The sequence below is a fragment of the Nilaparvata lugens genome, chromosome 6 (assembly GCF_014356525.2).
Source record: "Nilaparvata lugens isolate BPH chromosome 6, ASM1435652v1, whole genome shotgun sequence".
NCBI classification, from domain to species: Eukaryota; Metazoa; Arthropoda; class Insecta; order Hemiptera; family Delphacidae; genus Nilaparvata; species Nilaparvata lugens.
Genome location: NC_052509.1, coordinates 31,650,906 through 31,663,723, shown reverse-complemented (window position 1 = coordinate 31,663,723; position 12,818 = coordinate 31,650,906). Strand labels below are relative to the sequence as shown.

General features: G+C 31.9%; 1 protein-coding gene across 2 annotated transcripts in view; it reads right to left on the bottom strand.

Moving 5' to 3' along the window:
- The window catches only part of LOC111055078 (probable cytochrome P450 303a1), a 31,735-nt gene extending 23,726 nt beyond the window's left edge, over window positions 1-8,009 (bottom strand). The window contains exon 1 of one of the 2 annotated variants that reach the window (XM_039430642.1): window positions 7,777-8,009. The gene's annotated coding sequence lies outside the window, so the exon portion shown is untranslated. The remainder of the gene's footprint in view (window positions 1-7,776) is intronic. The other variant, XM_039430643.1, reaches the window with a different exon arrangement.
- Between the last annotated feature and the right edge of the window lie 4,809 nt (window positions 8,010-12,818).

Genomic DNA, 12,818 nt, shown 5'->3' with positions numbered 1-12,818 from the left:
GAATAATTGGGAACTTTTAATTAATTTTATCTAAGAAATTCGGAGACAAGAGGGAAGAACGAAAGTGGAATGGAATGCCAGAGTTTGAAGGGAACATTATATCCTCCTCCTCAATTTTTTTGTACGTAAAATTGGAAGCTCCAAATCAATCTTCTAGAAGAAATTCGGAGGAGAAAATAGGAAAGTAGGATGGCCGTTTGAAGGAAACGTACCCAGGTAGCACGAAGTAGATCGGTTATGTAATTTCGAAGCGAATGCGCGCGATATGTCTGAGAGGTAATTCAGTATTATAAAACCAAACTGGTCTGACAAGTCGGAGTCTGGGTCGCCTCACAGGTAACTTCCACCTTCTCTAAGCCTCAATTCAAGGATAGAAAGCGGAAGGAAGTCGAATAATTTGGGCTACTCAAGCAGGACAGGCTCGGGTTTTGTTTACATTCAATTAGTAGTAATGCTACTATCATCAAATTTTTCACAGTATGTACAACTGTTTATACATCACCGTTCATTCGATAAAAAAACTAACTTTGATAATGTTTTGCCTGGAAGAAGATTTGCAATGTAGGCTAAACTAAATAAAGAATTTGGATTAGTAACTTTACTGTACTGTATCAATAAATCTATAATATAATAAAGAAATCTATAATAAACCTCAGTGATTTCTGAGATCATCTTTTTTTTGACCAATTATATCTACAGTAAAACGCCTCATTTGAATTGATAATTTTTGATGTGAATTTGCAATGTGTTCTATTGAGTTGAAGATTTAATTTTAAAATGGAAGAATATGGCTGGGTAAATTAATTTGTTTGTTGTATTGTTAATTGTGTTGAAGCATAATAATTATTTACTGAGTATCACAGATACAGTGACCCATTACTCTGTTTTAGATTACTATTCTATTCTCGAATTTTTTTCAACCAGTTTTCTATAGGAATTTTGCCATCCTTCAATTTTTCATAACCAATATTAGCTATAGCCTACATTTTTTATTCTGACCAATCAGAAATAGTTTGTTTTAAATTGGATTCTCCACTTCTTCTATATGTTGATCAAGTTATGTTAAAAATATATTGTTCACTTTCGAAATTGCCAATTTACTTGATAGAAATACTGTTATTACAAAAAAATGAATATTCTCAAAAATATTTGAAATCTACTCTTACATTGTGACACTAATGATAAATTCATAAAAGATAATTCGTTATTTACTTTGAAGCAATTAAGTTTTGTGGTTCTATTGCTCGATATTGCAATCATCTTGTAATAATCTATCACTTTCAATTAATACAGTGTAGGTACTATTTCTCTAGTATCTCTGATGTTTATTCTTCTCCAATGTGAATATTCTTTCTATCATTTAATACAAATAAATGCTCAATTACTATAATATTTATAAAATAATAAAAACACTTCACTTATAGTGTTGTGTTTTGTACTCTTGTACAAATTAATAAAAACAATATAAAATCAATACAATAAAAAACAATATGAAAGTTTTTAATAATAAAGGGTACTACAAGTTTTTATATTGCTTTTATTAATTTATAAAATAATATTTCCTATTGTATATAGTTATTTATTGGAACTGAACAAGTGATTGAAATTCGATGAAATCTCCATTCAATTTTGCAATAAGTAATCAACCGTCAACTATTTCCTCATTTTTAACTGAAATTGAGCTGAGAGGGAAATGAATGGGTACATGGAAATGATGGACAGATTCGTAGAAATGAGATGGTAGTAGCCAAGTTGCATAATAACTTTTGCCGAATGGACTTGTTTGGTCATTAGCGTCGATTCGAGGAATAAATTGATGATACACTACCGTACCCTATCTTCCACACAACACTTTCACCAATCACGCTCCTAACAAAGAGATTGACTGTGGAGTTAAGACAGAGGAATAGGGACTCTCAGAATCTCAGAAATAGGGCACACGTAGTAAAAATGACAACAAGATTTATAAATAGTAGTCTCTATTCATAAATCTCAGATAAAGTTTCTGATAAAATAAAGGAAAGAGATCATTTTCTCCTCTAGAATTCAGATGTCAATTCTCCATAACATACATTATATTCTTCAAGTCCACATTTGCTTTTCTTAAAAATCCTCAACGATAATTTGGGTTTTTTAGGCTACCTCTGCATGATAAGCTGAATCAATTACAATTGACTAGCATAAAATGTAACAGTAAAATAGTAACCAAACTCAATAGTTCACACTCAAGGAAGTCCCCTGCCTAAATTTAGAAAAAAATTTGCCCCCCTCTATACGCAAAAAATCTTGTCAGTAGTAATGTTGAAGATTTGATTTTGTGCCCCCCCCCCCCAAGATCGAGGACTTCAAGGACAAGGACTTAGTCCACGTCCAAATCCCCCCCAAACACCAGTGACAACCCTGAATACCGTACCTTCCTCAAATGTGTAATTTCTCTTGTTGTAGATGAGTCCTTATAGAGGAACCCAATATTTATTGAGGAAAATAAAAAGTGTTCAGCTTTAGCTCTTACAACTTCATAAAAGTCACGCGCTTTTGAACTTATATTGATTAAATATTTATTCATAATCTCAATTATATTTCTAGAAATGTTTGTTAATAGAAAATATTGAATATCAATGTTTTTTTTATTCCTAGCACCGTGAATGAATGATACGTTGCATCTTTTCCTGCGACAATAAATTCAATGCTTATCCAGGATAAGGAAAAACGCAAAATATTTATAAATTAGTCTCTGTGAAGTATTAGATTTTTCTAAGATTATGCCGTGAATAGGTTCCAAGCTAGGTTCCAATATGCTAGGTTCCAAGCTTACATGAATCCCAGGAATGCAAGCGTTCATAATATCTGTCAAGCGGCACATCGTCCATCCAAGTAGAGGCTTTCCCCATAAACAGGGTTTTTCAATAATCTCCAATTTAGATTGGAAGAAATTAATAATATTTTAAAACTTTTAAGATTTAACGTAATATTTTTTGCAATAATCAGTATGGTTATTGCTGATTTCTATTATTTTATTAATTTTTTAAGATATTGTGCTTCTTATTGTGATTAACTACGATAAGTAGCTTGCAAAAGTTTTAAAGTTCAGTTATTAGCAAATCTATAAAATTTATCAATATTAAATAATCTTAAATTGTGTGAGACAATATTATACTCAAAATAAATAGCATAAATATGTACAAGATCCACACCCTCATCTCGACTTTTTGGTAGAAACCCTGTAGCTCTACTTCATATTCTGATTCAAATATATTAATAGCTATATACAAGTATATATACCTATTTATACAAATGTATAAATTGAACATTCAAAACTCGTGAGAATAATTATTCTATGCTAGTTCATTTACTCATGATTATCCTTGAGAGAATCACAAAATGTTCAATTGTAGCTAACAGATTTCAGGTAACAAAGCTTGAGTTATGTTGATTTGAGTTGAGTTGAGGTGATTTGAGTTGAGTGAAGTTGGGTATAAGCAAAGAGTTGGATTGAGTTTGTTTGAGTTGATTCGAGCTGAGTTGAGTACCTATAAGTAGTTTGACTTAAATTTAGCTGTTCTGAGTTCAGTTGAATTGGAGTTGAGTTTATAGGAGTTGGTTGGGTCACTGATGGAGAGTTTCTGGAAGCCTTGTGGACAGTCTGTGGGGAGGAGAGACGCACCTCTTCTCCATGATGACTCGACCAAAGTGGGAGGATGAAGACTATTAACCAGATGGCGTATACCAAGAGTAGGCAGAAGCATGATTCTCTCTATGAAAATTCCAAGTCCAGTCTCAAGTCTCACTCTTGTGGAGCACTATAGGCAGTTTAGTGGGTATTCATCCAGTGTTGGGAGTGGCTATGCTGGAGACTCATGACAGTGTCTAGCGTCTCCTCTATGGATATTATCATACATCATATCCATTCTGGGGATGCATGACAGTGTTGAATGCTCTTGCATGGTTGACTCTCAGCTCAGGGATTTTGAGTCCCACACAAGGTGGTGCTAAGCTTATATATCTGTGAGTAAATGCATCCCATCCTAATAGATTAGTATGAAAAAAGGGAACAAATCTATCACACTTATCAAGACCGTATTACATTGGGACACCAGACAGGACACCAGTGAGAGACTAACGAGACACCAGTGGTGGCTAAAGCAAGTTAGAAACCAACAGGACCACAATGGTGTCCCAGCGGTGGTCGGGCTGACAAACCGATTAGGACACCAAAGCCTGGTTTCGTTCTACCAAAATCTAGTGTCCCTCTGTGTGATGAAAGCAATAAGAACTACGTTAATGCCCAGAAACTTTCTCTGTTCTCCCAGCCTAGTGTCTTAATATAATAAGGGGCATTAAGATTTTACACATCTGTAGTAAGAAGTTTTGCATGGAGACGAGCCTATTGTTCTATTCCATATTGTGATTCAAATTAATAAATAGAAAGAAAATACAAAGCTGTTACAAAAATGATATCATTTTCTACTTCTGGTAATTTTAGTACCATTTATTGTTTCATTTTCTAAGTGGCTTCATAGGAAACCTCTGGTTCTATGATCATATTGTGATGTGAATAAATACATAACAGATTTACAACTTATGGAATTAATATTGTGTATCATAAATAGGCATGATTATCAATCTTATCTACTCATACACAAACAATTCAGAAAAAAGTATGAAACTCTAAAAAAAACTCTCCAAGATTATAGCTATTCTACGCTTATGACAGATTTTCCAACAAGTGAGCACGTAGCAAGTGAACAAAACAACACGTATCCTTATGTAAACTGTTACACAACGTCATATCGACAATTTTCACCGGTTTTCATCACCAAAATATTATGTTATGAATTTAGACAGTTCACGATGTAATGGAGAATAAATAATCAAATAATCTATCAATCCATATATTCTTGCTATTTCTGTGTCTCAATTGTAGAAGACTGGAACCGATTAGAAATGAAATAAAAGTCATAACATTCAGAGAAGTTTGTCAACCTGTTTACCAACAATTTTATTTCAGCAGATTATACATGTTATTGTATTTTATTTTTGTTTTAGTTCTAGTTTTGGCATTGTTATATACGGTACGTGATTGATTGGAACAATGGATATTCAATCTATCAATCCATACTTACACTCGTGGATCAAATCAATGTTAATTAGAACCTATAAATAAAATTTTTAAAGATATGACTAAACTCGATTCAGAAGAGCTTTATATTCAACAAAAGATTCAAAATATAGGTAACACACAACATTTGGCCGGATTGAAACATCGTCATCTATCGGCATTGAGTAATTTGATGTATTATACCTATATTCCATATTCAGTTTGAATATTTGTTGGAAAAATTTCAAGATCTCCAGGAATATATGAATGAGTAGCCCTATGTTACTGTTACTAACTTGTACGGCATAAAAGAGGGGGTTTCAAGTTGTAACGTCGTACCACTGATATTTTCATTCCTGTATATTTTTTCTATTTGATATTAATTTATCTTGCATAATTCCCACTCTTCATCGATTTTTTTGTGAGTCGCGACTTCATTCTGTGTTAGTGCATAAGTTTTCAAATCATATAGGTGTGTGTGAACAATAATAATGTTTATGTGAAGAGAAAACAAAATTTTTAATGTGTGTCAATGCAATATTTTTAGAATAGCCTAGGAAGCGAATTCTTGATTCTCCTCACACTGTACGGCCAACTTCAAGGGAGTGAGTATATAAGATTCAAAATCAGCCATAACCCAATTATTTAGTCTCACAACAATCGCAAAAATATCTAAAACTTCTTTTTGATATTGTCTTCTCTAATTCACAAGCTATTATTTAACTTAAGTACCATTCTCTTCTATTCCTTTTGCCGGTACTTTGGTAAGTTATAACTCAGTGATAGAAAGACTAAGCTTTAATTGACTTTCCATTGAGAATGTGACAACAGAAGTTCACATGTAAAGTCAACTACCAACTTGGTTCAATACATTTGTTTTTTGAAACTCTCAAAGATGCCCCCATTTTTCAGATACGGTACTTAACATGGATGTTGGATGTATATTGCTCCATAATCTCACTTTACATAATAATAGAGTGCTAGTTTATTGCACACGTCAAAAAGATTTATTTTCGATATGAGCTGTCTAAATTATCTGATTAATTAACTTAAAGTAATTAAAGTAACTCAAAGTCAAAAATTAATTGACTCAAGTAACACGAATTGTTGGAGATACTATGGAACATAATACATTTTGGAAGCGCTTCACTAGGTGAATTAGGTACAAAAGATAAAACTGTTACGTCTTGAAAACAGTTTTAAATTAATTTATTATACTTCTTGTGAATCGTTGAATAAATGAATAGAATAAAATAATGAAGTCTACCGTAATTCATTAGTCGACAAAATAAGCGCATACTTTGGAATCTTGTGGGATGTTGTCAATAAAGTAAGCTATAAGAGGTAGGAGGAAAATAGTGTCAGTATTTCATTGGGACACCAGACATGACGCCAGTGAGACACTAACGAGACACCAGTGGTGTCAGTGTGTAAAGCAATTATTTTCCCAGATTTTCACTCACATATTGACTTTTTGCTTCACAACACAATAGCACAGTACACTCTCTCAATTATCGCGAATTGCTTTTGTTCTGACTAAGAAAAACCTTTTTAATGAAATATTCACTTTTACATTAATGAGTTTGATTTGTACCCTTATAAACTGCTTATATATTCATATTTTGAGAACTCTTTGGAAGTTTCTATTGCTCAAATCTCTCACACGTCTCGGAATATCTTGACTATTAAAAAAATCACTTTTACAAATGGATTTGACATTATCTGATCATTTGTAATTACCTATCTTATCACTGATGTCATGCAACAATATTTATCTCTCTGTAAATCAAATTATAGAGACGGAAGAATGATCATGATATCAATAATATTATTATACAGTAATAAATAATAAAGGGATATTCGAACACCTTTCGGCTGAAGTATGACAATCGTAAGGCCTATTAATTATAATCAAATTATGCAAGGGACTCCCCACCTACAAAAAGTCATAAGAAATAATTTTTTTCTTATGAAAATACTAGGAATATTATTCTAATGAAATGTTCATCCTTCTCGACTTTGGTAAACCTCGTATCATTCAATTTCCATTAAAAACTCGTAGAATTTACGAAATATGTGAACACTGTGGTGAATGCAAAACGTTTGTGCAGAATATTTAAGTATCTATAATAATTCATCCAAATATCCAATTTCAAAACAAGGAGTTGGCAAAATATGTAAGTTAAGTCGCCTTTTGTTGTAAAAATCTGAAAAAATTGAACTATCAATAAATCTCGTTATTTGTAGCCTATTTATGAGAGCTCTCCTTGCCAACACAAACTTCTCTTTTTTGGAGGTGCCAAATGTTGGATTTCATATTTCTATATTTATTAATCGTAATATCTAATGTTGGCATCTATCCTCTTATTTGTATTTATTTCTCTATTTGGGTACGGTAATGTTGAATAATATTTGAAAGGTAACATAATAATAGGCCAAGATTGAGACTTCAATCTCAAACTCCACAAATTAAATTTAAGCAACATCAATTAAATTTAATTGACTATTTTGAGATAATAAGAGGCAACGAAAAACGTTTTTCCGTCCTGTAATTTTACTTATAATGATCATGAATCCTAATTTTTTTCAGTAGATAAATTATATTATTAATAATTCTTTACAATGTAACCATTGTAAATGGAATAAATGTTTGTAGATAAATTGCACACTTCAAATACCTGGCACGCTATTTCCAAATTACGGAGCCGAAATTCAGTATCGTTCCTTATCTTGCGTTGGACAGTAGTTGAGTGGAAGTGCCTTCCGGAATGAGTGAGTGCTATCCGCGGACTTGGAGCAGTTATCTTCCAGGTTCAAGAAGACCGGTCACTTTCACTTGAATCTTACCGACACTCTAACACACGTAATCACACCGCTGTGACTTATAAAGACTCTGTAATAATCTTGCTTCTTTTTCTTTCCAGGGGATACATAATATACTGACATCCCTCTACTTGCTAGCTCCCCCACTACGCAATATATAATCTCTGACGCCACCGTTTGGTTTGATGCAAACGAAAAAAAATATTTAGAGATTTACCTCAAATAGCCCCGTGTCTTTATCTTAACAACATTTGATTCAAACGGGAATTATGAGCGATATATCATAAATAATCCAATATCTTGGAATTCTATAGCTACTCTTCCTTGAGCTTATCTTTATCTTAGTAACTTAGGTATCGTAGAAGAGGTGAGTGAAGTGTGATTTATTTATTGAACCTTTACTTCCTTGTATTTTTTGTGATTTATGAAAACCAATAATTCATGTTGTCTTGTATTTAAAACTTGCTTCAAATTCAGGGATTCACTATTATCGTAATAGACTAAATCATACTTGTACGAATAATATTATATATTTGATAATAAAGAGTGGTGCAGATGGATCGGGTGGTTTCAAAATACCGGTACCGTACTTGTCTTACTGTCAATTTTAAAGGTTTGGATTGTAACTAATTGGATTGAAAAAAAGGGCAAATGTTTAGTTAAAATAGAAGTTTATTATCAGAAAATTAGTCGAGTTTGTTTTTGAAAATTACATCCATCAAAATATGTCCTTCTACTCGAGTGACGCATTGTTGGAGTCGGTCCGCATTGCCCACTCGAGAACATCACCGCAGCATGATGATTACTACAATTGGTGATCAAAAGGACAATCTGTGGTTCCAGCAAGAAGGGGCAACTGCACATACCGCTAGGATATCAATGCAAGCAGTACGCGCTCTGTACCCTGGCCGTTTGTTCTCCTGTAATGGAGATTTGCATTGGCTCCCTTGCTCACCGGACCTCACACACGGTATGTGACCTTTTATTAAGAGGCTATTTCAAAGCAAGGGTTTACATAAACAAATCCCGGACCATTCAGGAGTTGAAGGCAGTAATTCACAACAAAATCACTGAATTCTTGCCAGACTGTCAATTCAAAAATAATGGATTGAAACAAAATGCAAAACGTGTCCTCACAATGAAAGATTATCAGAAAATGAGTCAAGTCAGTTATAGAAAATTAAATCCACTAAATACCCTCCTTCTCGTGTGACGCATTCTTGGAGTCGGACCGACTCATTTTCTGATAATAATTACATTCATTGTAAGTAGGTACACGTTTTGCACTTTGTTTCAATCAACTTTTTTAAAATTGACAGTCTGACAAGAATTTTAAAAACCACCTGAACCATCTGCGACACTCTGTATAAGATAAATAAAAATACGAAAATATTCAATAACCTTAGCGCAACTCATTTAACTACAATACAGCTCAGTGACTCCGCAATCACTTTGAATATGGTGAAAACAGCTCAATATTGAAATACTATTTTAGGAGCAAAACTGAAAAGGAACTGGAAGAGAGGAAGAGAGCAGAGTTGATTTAAAAAAAACGAAAAATAAATTTACTAGAAAAGTTTTAGTATGAGTTTTACATTCAACATTTTGAAAACATTTATGGACAGATTCAGTTGTAATTTTTGAATGAAATAAGAACAGTTGTTTTAGTATTATTGTTTTTGATAATTGAAAATTTTCACCAATAATTTTCATGTGGTATGTTTTGAGGTATGAACTAAAAGATAGATGATCTTGTTGAAATGGAGGTCATCAAAGCATTGAAGAGAGCTGAAATTTTACCTGAAAAATAGAAATTATTCATGAATTTGATTTGTCTGAACTTCGAATTATAGGCTGGACTAGGATACTAATAGGTTATTATAGTTTTCAGTATAATTACTTTAAAGATCCTGATACAGTAAAAATTAATCATTATAATAAAAAAATTATAATGTTGTATCATTGTATAGAACATTAAAATGTTGTATCATTGTATAGAACATTAAAATGTTATCAATGGAAGAATACTTCAGGGTGTATTAATACTTCAGAAGTATTCAAGGGTGTATTTTGGATGCTTTTCAACAACGTCTTATTGTATGAGTATGAAAGGTTCAATCACAAGATGTCATGCCATAAGTATCATAATCACTATACCAAGTATAATAAACTTGATTGCTTTTAAACAGAACCTCATTATTTTTGTTGAATAGCCATACAGTCAAGTTTTAAAGTGAATTTTTCCATAAATATAGGTAATTCATTTCCATTAAATCTTCTACACTCAGCATCACATTTTTCAGTAAGATACCTACCGTATTGGAGCTAGGTCAACTGTTAAACCGTACATATCTATTATTCACATGAAATCCTTGAAAATAAGTCTAGTTATTCTTCATAAATGAATTGAATTGATACTATTACATACTTGATGCTTAATCATAACTGGATTATGATTATGAAAATATATATAAGACAAACATTTTGAATTTTCTTAAGAATATATATAAAATGCTTGTCTTGTATTAGTGTTTGATCTGTTTTAGACTCTTCATAATTTTGTTGCCATCCATCAATCATTGACTTTTACAGACTTGAATTAATATACGAGCTTCAAGGTAAGTAATATAGGCCTATCCTAGACCTGTCAAGCCATCAAAAGCATCAACGATCTATGTATGTTATTCAAAATGGTATACTGAAAAACTAATGCTATTCAGAGCTCAGAGGTTAATTTTTTCTCAAATTACAGAATTACAGTAGGTACAATAATATTTATTTTGAAACCATATAATCCATGCTCATTAGTACAGCCTTTGATAACTGTGAAATTTTTCGCATTTGAAAATGTTTTCAACGCTCCCTTTACCAGAGCAAGTCAAATTCACTCTATTCATTTTCATTTACGGTACATGCTTTTTTATTAGGTACCTATACTGTTTGACAATGATTTTTAATTCAATTTCAATTCTATTAGAATATCTCAATGTAAAATTTTGAGAATATCATGAATACCCTTAATAGAACAGCGGTTTTTAACGCTGGAATTGCTGATAAGCCCTTAATTATATTCTATAATTATAATCATTAATTATAATAATAATAATTCTTAATTATAATCTATTATTTATTTATTTACATCAGTAGAAAAATTACAACATAATTATACAGCTTTATACCAAAAAAGTCTCATTCAAAATCAATATGATATTAAACGTTTGAATAATTTCAAACACATTATAACAATATAAAAGAGTTTGCTTACAATACATTACGATAGCCTATTTATAACAATTATATTAGGCTCCGGTCGCACAAAAGCCTGTTAAATTTCAATCATAATAAATTATTAATTTGTGGCCTAGGCCTAGGTCCATTTCATTCATATTTCAGTCTGCAGTTCACTGTTGCTCAAGTTCTACAGAAAGCTACCGTACTCAATTATTTTTTTTCCTGCTCTGATAAAAGAATAAAATTTCCCAAACCTAGGTACTTACAGTACTGAATAAATACCAAGTAGTGCTGTCGTTTTTCCGTTAGGGCTACTCTTGAATATGAAGAAAATATAAATCCAAGTATCCTTTTTAAAATTGTTCACTCACAAAATGTGTCGGCTATATAGAGCCATTATCAATTGGCATTATATAGCCGAAACATGTTGTGAGTGTGAGTACTAAACAATTTTAAAAAGGGTAGCCTACTTAGATTTTATCTTCATTTATAAGTAGGTAGTGCTTTATAATAATTATTATGTGTGTGTCAGTTTCCAATGTACATGATATTGTAGGTCTATTATTATGTAAAGCTGGGTTAAAAAAGTTTTTTGGACTTCTCTATATCAATAAAGTTATTTTATAAATTGACTGATGATGATTATTTATTAGAATCCTCTGAATGATCTGATGTACTGTTTTTTTATTAATTATTACTAGTAGGAAACCCATGCTCCGCAAGGGTCTATTTAAACTTTAAACACAAATAAATTGAATTAAGTTTCATAGTTCCATGCTGATATTGAAAGTATTAACAACTGTAATAAACCAATAATCCACAGTAGAGAAACTATTTGATTGGTCTTTTATGGTAGGTAAAGTTTATACCGCAAATGAGTGAGTTTTAATTATTAAAATTATAATTAATTGATTAACAAAAATTAAAACAGACCTATAACCATCCTTGGTAATTTTAGAATCTTTATGCAGAAATTCAAGTTAATCAGTACACGTTGTCAGACGCAATGATGCGTCTAACATGTAGGCCTATCTTGTATCCTGTAAATGTATAATTGAATTCCTTCTTTTTATTGTATAGATATGAAAGAAGAGGATAGGTATAGATAGAAGAAGCATAAGAAGAAAGAAGATAAAACCGTTGAATACACTCCATCCATGAACACTCTCAAGCAAATCATATCAAATCTGGAAGCTTGAAGAATTAAAAAATTGCTGAACTGAAAGCTTGATGAATTGAAAAATTAATGAACTGGAAAACTTATACGAATTGTCAACTTGACATACTGAAATCTTGAAGAACTGGAATTTGGCCTATGACCATCCTCGATAAATTATTAAGACGCTATAAGTAAAATTTCAAATTAATCAGTGTTTAGTTGTTCAGACGTCATCATGATTCGTGTACAGTACTTTTCGTGTATTTCCTATTCCGTACAATCATATGTGTAAGCCAATTTTATTCTTCATAATATTATAGATTCCAGTTTGAAAATTGTATAAAAGTTTGATACTTTATAGGAATTGTGGACTAATATCACCTTATCAATCAACCGGTGGTTCGGAACTCACATAAAGCTGTAAGCCCACACTCATCTCATCATCATCATCATCATTCGTCTTATTACTGACGTAAAAGCCTAGAGCTTATATGAGCATCATTCTCA